General features: G+C 43.1%; 1 pseudogene; it reads left to right on the top strand.

Annotated features, from left to right (window-relative positions):
- The first annotated feature begins 4402 nt into the window (after positions 1-4402).
- Positions 4403-9126, top strand: LOC103252608 (annotated as a pseudogene).
- Positions 9127-10667: the final 1541 nt, after the last annotated feature.

Below are 10667 nucleotides of genomic sequence, written 5' to 3'. Positions count from 1 at the left end.
ATAAGGTCTCGCTACCCAGGCAGGTCTCAAACCCACGGGCTCAGGCAATCCACTCACCTCAGCCTCCCAAAGGCGTGGGATTACAGGCTGAGCCACCAAGCCCGGGTTGTTTATTTCTTAGTTTGCAAGGTACCGTGCTTTTAAACTTGTTACAGTTTAGGGAAGAAAAGATGCATCTGTTAAATAATCTGAGTTGCTGAAGGAAAAAAAGAATAAGGACACAGAAATCCAACAAGTCTTTTTTAAAAATTACCTATTGTCAAGATACCATTGTATCTTCTATTCCATTCTACAATCCTTATCTGCAAATAATGTCTTTTGCAGGAATGGACATAATAGACTGACCAGAGAAGAGGGCCTAAGACCTAGTAATTAAAACCATGACTGACCGGGTGCAATGGCTCAAGCCTGTAATCCCAGCACTTTGGAAGGCTGAGGTGAGAGTACTGCCTGAGCCCAGGTGTTCGAAGACCAGCCTAGGTAACTTGGCGAGACCTTGTCTCTATAATAAACCAAAAAATTTGCTGGGCTTGGTGGCTCAGCCTGTAATCCCAGCACTTTGAGAGGCTGAGGTGAATGGATGGCCTGAGCCCACAGGTTCGAGACCAGCCCAGGTAACTTGGTGAGACCTCATCTCTACAATAAATCAAAAATCAGCCGGGCATGGTAGTGCGTGCCTGTAGTTCTGGCTACTTGGAAGGCTGAGGCAGAAGGATCGCCTGAGCCCAGCAGATCAAGGCTGCGGTGGCCATGAGTGTGCCACTGCACTCTAGCCTGGATGGTAGAGTGAGACTCAGACTCAAAAAAAAAGAAACCAAAAAAACTCATGACTATACTAACTTTGTAATGATTTACTCTTTGAGATCAGTTGCTGATTGCTTCTTGATAGGGCTGCGGTGAAGATGAAATGAAAAAATGAATGAAAACACAAGAACACAAAGGGTTTTCAACAGTGGCAGATTATCCAAGTGAGTTCTTGTTCAGAGTACATAGGTGTGGCTCAGCCATCTATACTCCTCCCACCCGCGACAACACACAGAAGCAAAAAAAAGTCACTTCACACAATAACTCAGCTTTCCATGGATATTACCATTTTCTCTAAGTACTCAAATTCAAATCCCAGACTTTTCTTTTAATGAATCAGTTAACCATTCTTCTGATCTTCTACTCCCATGTAAGTTAAGACCCTATGTACCTTCTAGCCAATTAATTCAATGACTGTTCATACAAGATTACCAGGCATATAGGCACTTCTGTACTCAATCTGTATTAGCTCCTTATCACCTACAGGATAAAAATCTATAGAATTGAAAGGAAAATCTACTTTAGCCTCATTCTGCTTCGTCCATCCTCTTTCTCATTGCATCACAAGTCTCCCTCCTGGAAGGAAGGTCTCAGGCTGAACCCCCGGAGCACACGGACCTGTTCATGTTGTAGTCTGCATTCCCACTCCAAATTTCCTGCTCCTTTCCACTCCAAATGGAAGCTCCAAAATCCATAGCAACCTCTCTGCCTCAGCATGGGCAAACCATTCTGTTACCTCAACTAGATCTATGTCACTTCTTTTCTGATACCTGAACCTAACATTTATTTACCACCATGCAACACTATCATCATCTACTTGGTGCCTTTGTCTCAAACGAGTAACATTTCCTAGAAGGCTGGAACTAACCTGGAATTTTGTACACAAGCCACACAGTAATAGGCAGCTATGACTGAAGGGAGAATTTAATTGCAAAACTGAGAAACACAGTTACAGGCTGCCTTCCCATCAAAGCCCACCATGTGGAACTTATAAACCAAGCAGATATGCTCATTAGTAACTTACATTCTGCTGATTTGAGAGAGACTGTCTTGGGCCACAATCCCTCCTGCTTGGAAATGGAGTCTGCCACGAGTGGTTTCACAGCCCTCCTTCACCTCCAACACTGTAGGGATACTCTCAAATGCATCTAGCTTCAATGTGCACTTCTTTTCAGGATGCCTGATGATGTACTGGGTAGGGAGAGCTCTCAAGAGACTTCTAGTTTAGCACCCCACCAATAAAGCCTGCCCTTGTGAAGAGCCAGAAGACCCTGTGATCTACCTTCTTCAAAAGGCCATACTATCTCATACATATCATCTTCTTCAGCTTCCCCTTTCACCTCAGTCTTCAAAATCCTCAGGAAACATGTCTGGTGTATCATCTTTCTTCAACGTATACATTGCCTCTCAATTGGGGAGATGACAAAGACTTCCAGCTTCTTGCTTTTCACGGTCTTTCTAATCTTTGTAGAGTTTTTGAGGTTATCATTGGCCTCCACAAATTCATCTTTCATGACTGATTCTTCTGTATTTATATTGTGCTTTGTACTCCTGATTGTCTTTTTATCTGAGGTCGTTTTACTATTCTGTGTCTCCACAGTTACAGGACTGTCTGGCAATGACTCTTCACTGATGGGTGTTTGCTTAGGTGGTATCAGGAGATAGTTCTCAGTGGAGCTCATGTCTCACTGATTCACTTTTTTTACCTCACTGGACTGAGCCAGTAGCATCGGCAAAGGACAGACTGTTTCAAGAGCGACAACGTCAATTGCCACTATATCTTCATCATCTACACTGCACTCTTTAGTCACATGGCTCCGATCAACTATATCAGGCTCCTCATCTTCATCACCTTCTTCAACCCCATCGCCCTCTTCAGATCCCCAAGAACACATAGCTCCCATCAGATGTGGCTTGTCAGTCCATCGCATGTTACACTAGATTGATACATTGCATTTAGCTTTAGCCATGTAGGAAACTGGACAAAGTCTATCAGGTGGGCACCTAGTCACCCTTCCTGTTTCTTCATCTTTATTAGCTGAGTCATATTCTTGGTGGGTCATTCGTCCTATTAGATGTGGTTTCTGGGTTTAGCTCACATATCATATAGGATCACTGCATCCACTCCAGCATTTTTCATGGCCCTAATGAAGAGAAGTGGGTAACTTTCTTTCTCAGAGCAGGAGCACTTAATGATCATTTCTCCCTCATCTGTCTTGTGATCTTCTATACTGGGCCCCTCATCTACATAGGCTCCTCATCTGTATAGAGTTCATCTTTATCACCCACCTTATCTCCACCTCTTCAGATTCATGAGAACACACAGCTCCTATGAGATGTGGCTTCTCAGTCCATTGGATCACCACATCAATTCCAGCAATTTCCATAGCACTGATGAAGGGAAGTGGGTAAACTACTCTCCAAGTAGAGGGGCACTTTACAATAGTTTCCTCCTCATCTATATTGTGCTGTTCTAAATTAGTATCTTCATCTTTATTGGGCTCCTCATCTACATAGGGCTCATCTACAAAGGGCTCCTCATCTTCACGGAGTTTTTTCTTGAGAATCTGTCTTTTTCCCATCACTGAGGTGGTGCTGCTGAGCATTGGATGGTAAACTCAGGTCCTCAGCCTTCACGCTGGAGGACAGTTGGCTCTCCTGCTGCAGCTGCTTGAAATTCAGAGATGTATACACTTCCAAAATAAGGCTATTTTGGCTTTAAACCAACTGAACTTCATCTCTGGCTTTAATATCAGGTGGTGGCAGGTTTTGGGGAAGAGTCTCAGCTATTCTTTTCTTTACTCAAGTTCATTTTCAGACCAACACCTAACTTAATATTCTCTTTGTCTCCTACAACTTTAAGACACTGCCTTGAAACCTTAGCAGCAATTTGTTCAACTTTCTTTGTAGTGTCATCTTCACCCACAGGATGATAGAGCATACCCCTATATTCACAGGAACTCTGTAAAATCAGATTGTGCTGTGCCACATTCTGTGGCAGGCCTTTACTGTAGGGCAGGTCACACAGATGCTTTCCTTAAAAGTCTTCCATAACTGTACTGGAGGGGATCCACTGCCCCTTCTATTCTCGTTCTCTCTTTCTCAGATGCATAACTTCTGAGAGGTGTGTTTCTACACAGAGTGTTATTAGTGGGGATCTTATTATGTAGTCCCCTCTCTTGAGCAACATAAGATAAAGTCCCATCTGTTTTGTCAGGAAGTTGTCAGTTTCTATGTCAAAACAGTAGTAGGGACACTGGTCATACCACCTATGCCATGGCTGTTGGCTTCTGCATGGATGTCTCATTTATTACTTATGTATTCACCAGCCTGCTCAAAATCAGTCTGAATCTCTTTGGTTTTCCTTCATTCTCCAAAGCCATTATAGTGCTGGGACTGTGCTGAATCAGACATTGGACATACAGATCTTTGGTTAAGTGTGGGAGGCAATGGCGATAGTGGCACCAGAAAATCAGGACACTCACAGAGCACCAATGAATATGGAAAACACAGACTTATATTTCTAAAACCTAGAAAGAGAACACAAGTGAGTTACCTGTTTAATAACTCCTGCAACCTGTACCAATATGCATCCAGGATGCACCAGTATGCCCAAACCAGTGGTTAAAATATACTTACTTTCAGTCCAGTTGGTAACTAACTAAAACTACCCAGTTCCTCCATGGATAGTTCCAGGATTCAAAGAAAATATTAATGACTGGAACATTGAGGCCTGCAGACTATAGTAGACACTATAGCAGACATTATAGTAGACATCTTTTCTGACAGGTTGGTGCCCAGGGCATGCCAGTTAGTTTGCATGTAACTATTGCCTGCACTTATAGTGGTGGTTTATAAAACAGATCAAGAACTCTCTAAGGCTAATTCACAGTGATCATATCTCCACATCATCTAATTCAGGTCAGACCTTACAGAGCAAGGGGAAAAAAGGTTCTTTGGATTTAAAAGCCTTTCTAAACCCACTTATTTACTGCTATTCCCACCCTTTCCCACATTTCCACTCAGCAGGGGTAATTACTGCAATGGAATTCCTCTCCAGACATATTTCTATCACTTTGAAATTACAAATTTTTGGAAAGATTTGATTTTGCAAGACAGGATACACTCAATTGACAAGGGAAGTTATAATACTATTAAATATACAAATGAAGACAAAATTACATTCAAATCAGTGTTCATAGTATGATTTACTCAATTACCTGGGCTTGATCATATGAACTGAATTCCAGTGTTGAGGAATGTTTCAAAGTGTCTCACACCTGGGTTGGGTGCGTGGCTCAAACCTATAATCTCAGCACTTTGGGAGGCCAAGATGAGAGGATTGCCTGAGCTCAGGGGTTTGAGACCAGCCTGGGCAACTTGGCGAGACCTCACTCTCTACAGTAAATCAAAAAATAAGCCGGCCGTGGTAGCACATACCTGTAGTTCCAGCTACTTGGAAGGCTGAGGCGGAAGGGTTGCCTGAGCCCAGCGGGTTGAGGCTGTGGTGGCGGTGAGAGTGGCACTGCACTCCACCCTGGGCGACAAAGTGAGACTCCAACTCACAAAATAAAACAAAAAAACCCAAAGTATCTCACACCTGAAATATAATATATGCTAATATGTATTTGAGTTCTTCTTTTATTAAAAGAAAGGAGGATAGAAAGCAAAAGTTAGAAAATGTCTAAGCTTGGAGTTCAACAATGGCTTAAAACATTAGAAGCCAATAATTTTCATGTAACTAGAGACAGTTAACTTCCCCAAAATGTAACCACATTGTACATGTTGTACTGTAGAAGACAGTACTAGAACAAAATGCATTATTAGGCAGTCTTTGGCTCTAAAATCCACCTCAGGACAACGATCCAAATAGTTAATCATAGTAAAAATTGTACGTATTAAGGTTATTTTCTCCCTCACCTAATTACCAAAAGCTATAAGTCTACTTTTTTGATATTGTTCCCTTTTCTGTTACCAATGAAAAGCACTTAAAGCCCTCTATATTTTTCAGCCTAAATTACTCCTCTCTTGTCTGATCTCCCTGCCATCTCTCCTAACTTCACAATCCACAGAATAACCCTTCTGAGGCAACTTTCTTCCCTCATTTCAGGTATAGTATTTGAATGGCCCATCACTGCCTGCCAGGGAATGAGACAATCACCATATTACTTGGGATGTCATAATAGCTCTCGTTTTCGTTTCTCTGTATCATTTCATTATTCTGCCACCAATGCCCTAAGTTTCTCCAAATTTCAAGTTCTTTCATGTTCTTTCCTCTTCTAGGATGCTCTCTCTCCCCAACTTCCCCTCACCCCACCCCCAGCCCAAGTGCTGACAAACCTAGTTCAGCTTTTATTTTTCTGAGTCGGAGTCTCACTCTGTCATCCAGGCTGTAGTGCAGTGGCACACTCACAGTCACCACAGCCTCAACCTGCTGGGCTCAGGCGATTCTTCTTCTACCTCAGCCTTCCAAGTAGCTGGAACTACAGGCACGTGCCACCATGGATTAATTAATTTTTTGCCTCAGCCTCCCAAAGTGTTGGGATTACAGGAATGAGCCACCATGCCTGGCTAGCTTTTTGAGAGGACTGCCTGAACCCAGGGGTTCGAGACCAGTGTAGGCAACTTGCCAAGACCTCAGCTCTACAATGAAAAAAAAAAAATTAGCCGGGCATGGCAGCCTGTGTCTGTGGTTCCAGCTACTCGGAAGGCTGGGGCAGAACAGTCTGAGCCCAGCAGGTGAAACTAAGGCAGAGAAGTGAATATTTATTTAAAATCAGACTATTAATAATGTAGTATCTACTTTCATTTTTTTTTTTTTTTTTAGTTGAAGTCTCACTCTGTCACCCAGACTGGAGTGCAATAGCCGCTCCTGGCCACTGCAGCCTCAACCTGCTGGGCTCCGGCAGTCCTTCCACCTCAGCCTTCCAAGTAGCTGGAACCACAGGCACACATTACCACGCCCAGCTAATTTTCTGATTTATTGTAGAGATGAGGTCTCGCCAAGTTGCCCAGGTGGGTCTCGAACCCGCGGTCTCCGGCAATCCACTCACCTCAGCCTCCCAAAGCACGGGATTACAGGCTGAGCCACCGAGTCCGGCTGCTTTCATATTTTAATTGGACGGCCGTGTGTTACATGTCTAATTCACTTGCTAAAAGGATGGTGGAAACATTGAGAATGCAGTCTGGAATCCAAGGAGCTGGGAAGCATTGTCCTAACTAGCTACACTGAAAAAAAAGGTTGAACTGAAAAATCTAGGAACAATTATTGGATCCAGCAGAGTGAGACCATAGGACACACTGCTGTCCCAAAACTGTAGAGATGGAGGATATAGAGAATCACAACTTGCTGGGCAATGTAAACACAGGCACGAAAGTCTTAAGATCTAAGATCCAGAAAGTTTAGTAAATACCAAGCAGGATACATGCCAAAAAACAAAACAAAACAAAAATCCACTAGACATATATAATTCAAACTACGGGGCGGGGGTAGGGGTGGAAGGGGATGGGAGAGGGACAAGCCATGTTGGAGGTCTGCGGCAATGCAGGGGAATCAGTTTTAGAAGAGGCAACAACTCCGATTCTTGGGGCCAACTGGTGGAGGCTACAGATGCATATCAGATATTAGCAAGACATCTACAAAAAGAGGCCCAAGCTCAACACAGTAATTCTGAATTCACAGAACAAAAGAAAACCATGCTTGGAATTGCAAAGTGCAGCTTTACAGTCCACACAGTCCCAAGAATAATTTAAACTGGAGGACCTAAGGAAGCTAGAACCAATCATAAATAATATTCTTACATATATTAAAGAATTCCCATTTAATGTTCAGTCTGTCCCATTAAGAAGGATTTTAGCACCTGGTAAAGAAGAGATTTTAGAATTTGAAGAAGATAAAGAAAAGGGTGGTACTGGAGACAGGTTGGTCTCATGATTCCTTTCCTGCTAGAGTACCCGGTACTTTATTACCAAGATTGCCATCAGAACCAGGGATTACATTACTCACTATCAGAACTGAAAAAAGTAAACTGGGCTTGGTTGCTCAGCCTGTAATCCCGTGCTTTGGGAGGCCAAGGTGAGTGGATTGCCTGAGCCCATGAGTTCGAGACCCGCCTGGGCAACTTGGCAAGCCCTCATCTCTACAATAAGTCAAAAATCAGCCAGGCGTGGTAGTGCGCGCCTATAGTTCCAGCTACTTGGAAAGCTGAGGCAGAAGGATTGCCGGAGCCCAGCAGGTCGAGGCTGCGGTGGCCGGGAGCAACTGCACTCCAGTCTGGGCGACGGAGTGAGATTCCAACTCAAAAAATAAAAAATAAAACAGAATTGAAAAAATTAGCTTGAAAGATGCTGGGCGGTGCATTGATACTTACATTAGTTACTATAAAGGATCTGAATGCCATAGATTTAACTCGTGGCTTCAAGAAGAGATACACAAGTTTATTTTGATGAGTACACTGAGCTCCAGAGGCATGTTGAAAAATTAACCAAAGGTGCAGCTATCTTCTTTTAATTCAAACACTGCAAGCCCAAAAACAGGTTTATCAATACCATGTGTTTTGCTTTCATGATGAGATGAATGAAATTAAACCTATGCCAATTGTAATAGTGCTATACAAGAAACACATTGATTGACTGATTGATTGATTGAGTTAGAGTCTCACTCCATCACCCAGACTGGAGTGCAGTGGCGTGCTCACAGCCACCCCAGCATCGACCTGCTGGGCTCAGGCGATCCTTCCGCCTCAGCCTTCCTAGTAGCCAGAAGTATAAGCACACACTACCATGCCCAGCTAATTTTTTTTATTATTGTAGAGGTGAGGTCTCACCAAGTTGCCCAGTCTGGTCTTTGAACCTAAGGGCTCAGGCAATCCTCTCTCCTCGGCCTCCCAAAGTGCTGGGATCACAGGCTTGAGCCACCACACCTGGCCAACCCACTGACTTTAAAAGAAATTACAGGCTGGGCTTGGTGGCTCAGCCTGTAATCCCAGCACTTTGGGAGGCCGAGGCGAGTGGAATGCCTAAGCCCATGGGTTCAAGACAGCCTGGGCAACTTGGCAAGACCTCGTCTCTACAATAAATCAAAAATTAGCCGTGGTAGCACACGACTGTTAGTTGCAGCTTTGGGAGGCTGAGGTGGAAGGAAGAATTGCCTGAGCCCAGCAGGTCGAGGATGGAGTGGCCATGAATGTGCCGCGGCACTCCAGCCTGGACAACAGAATGAGACTCTAACTCAAAAAAAAAAAAAAGAAATTATAACTAATGACCAAGAAGCCACTTTATCTTCATCTATATGAAACACTGCAAAGAATGATTCTGACATGATTAACTTGAAACTACTGTGAATTTTACCACTCAGTCACCGTGCCCAACCTGCTTTTCAAATAAGTAATCACAATTAAGTTGTTTTAGCCCTTGCACTTTAAAAAAACCTAGTCTTAGTCAGGCTCGGTGGCTCAGCCTGTAATCCCGCGCCTTTGGGAGGCTGAGGTGAGTGGATTGCCTGAGCCCGCGGGTTCAAGACCCGCCTGGGCAGCAAGACCTCATCTCTACAATAAATCAAAAAATCAGCCGGGCATGGTAGCGCACACCTGTAGTTCCAGCTACTTGGAAGGCTGAGGCGGAAGGATCGCCAGAGTCCAGCAGGTCGAGGCTGTGGTGACCGGGAGCGGCCACTGCACTCCAGTCTGGTCGACAGAGTGAGACTCCAACTCAAAAACAAAAACAAAAAAAAACCTAGTCTTTACTTTCAGTTGTCTGTTAGGTCAATTCTGTTTACTAGATGGATATTAATAAAAACCATACGCGCCTGAAAGAATTTTCAATGAAATTTTGTCTTGTCTCTTATCTTGATTGGATTAATTCAAAAATCTAAAATGATTCAGCCCACAATAGCTCTAGGGGGATGAAGAATTTCCCTTAATTACTTTGTTGTTCACTCAATTTCTTAAGACTATGAGTTGTCAAATCCCCAGACTGTAAACTCCTCAAAAGGCAAAAACTGTATTTTCTCTGTGTCATGTAAATTTTGTAAGGTGCTTGGCAGCACTCTGTACCCTGTGTAGTAGCCAGTATTTTTTGATGTTGCTGATGAGACCTAAACAATAATCCCTTAAAAAAACCCCACTCTTGGGCAACCCCTTCAAGGTCCCCTCCCACTGTGGGAGCTTTTCTGTCCTCTCAATAAATGCTGCTTTCTAAAACAAAAACAAAAACAAAAAAACCCACTCTTAAAATGTAGCAAAACTAAAAAAAAATTAAAAGTATAAGGCCATGCATGAGTGGCTCATGCCTATAATTTCTTTGGACAAAGTGGGAGGGTTACTTGAGGCCAAAAGTTCAAGCCCACAGTGAGCTATCATCACGCCATCATACTCTAACCTGGGCAACAGAGAAAGACCCTATCAAAAAAAAAAAAAAAAGACAAAGGAAAGAAATCTGAACAAAGCAAGAGGGGAAAAAACAGATGACCAAAAATGAGCAGTGTTAGAAAGTCTCCTTAGGAACCATGCAAGCAAGAAGGGGGTGAAGTGACATACTGTGACACCAGGAAAGCAGGAATGGAAAGGGGAAACATTTCCATGTTTCCACATAATTTAAATTTTAGCCCTATGCATTTGGTCGCTTTTTAATAAAAATATTTTAAGGCAGTTTCAACTGAGAAAATGTTCTGCTTATTAGTGTATTATACCCCAAATTTTGTATAATTCCTTGTCAAAATGACCAAGTACAAAATGAGCCAGGAGAAACTGTCCTGTAGGTTAATATAACTAGAACATTTTCATTTCACTTGCTCAACTGTGACCTCACATTGCTGTATCATCACGCAACCCAACACTCTACACCTTGCTCATGAATCATTCTGT

Source organism: Carlito syrichta, unplaced genomic scaffold, assembly GCF_000164805.1.
Source record: "Carlito syrichta isolate Samal-C Ts95f unplaced genomic scaffold, Tarsius_syrichta-2.0.1 Scaffold169078, whole genome shotgun sequence".
Classification (NCBI taxonomy): domain Eukaryota; kingdom Metazoa; phylum Chordata; class Mammalia; order Primates; family Tarsiidae; genus Carlito; species Carlito syrichta.
The sequence above is the reverse complement of the archived record's forward strand: the minus strand, read 5'-3'. Positions and strand labels throughout refer to the sequence as shown.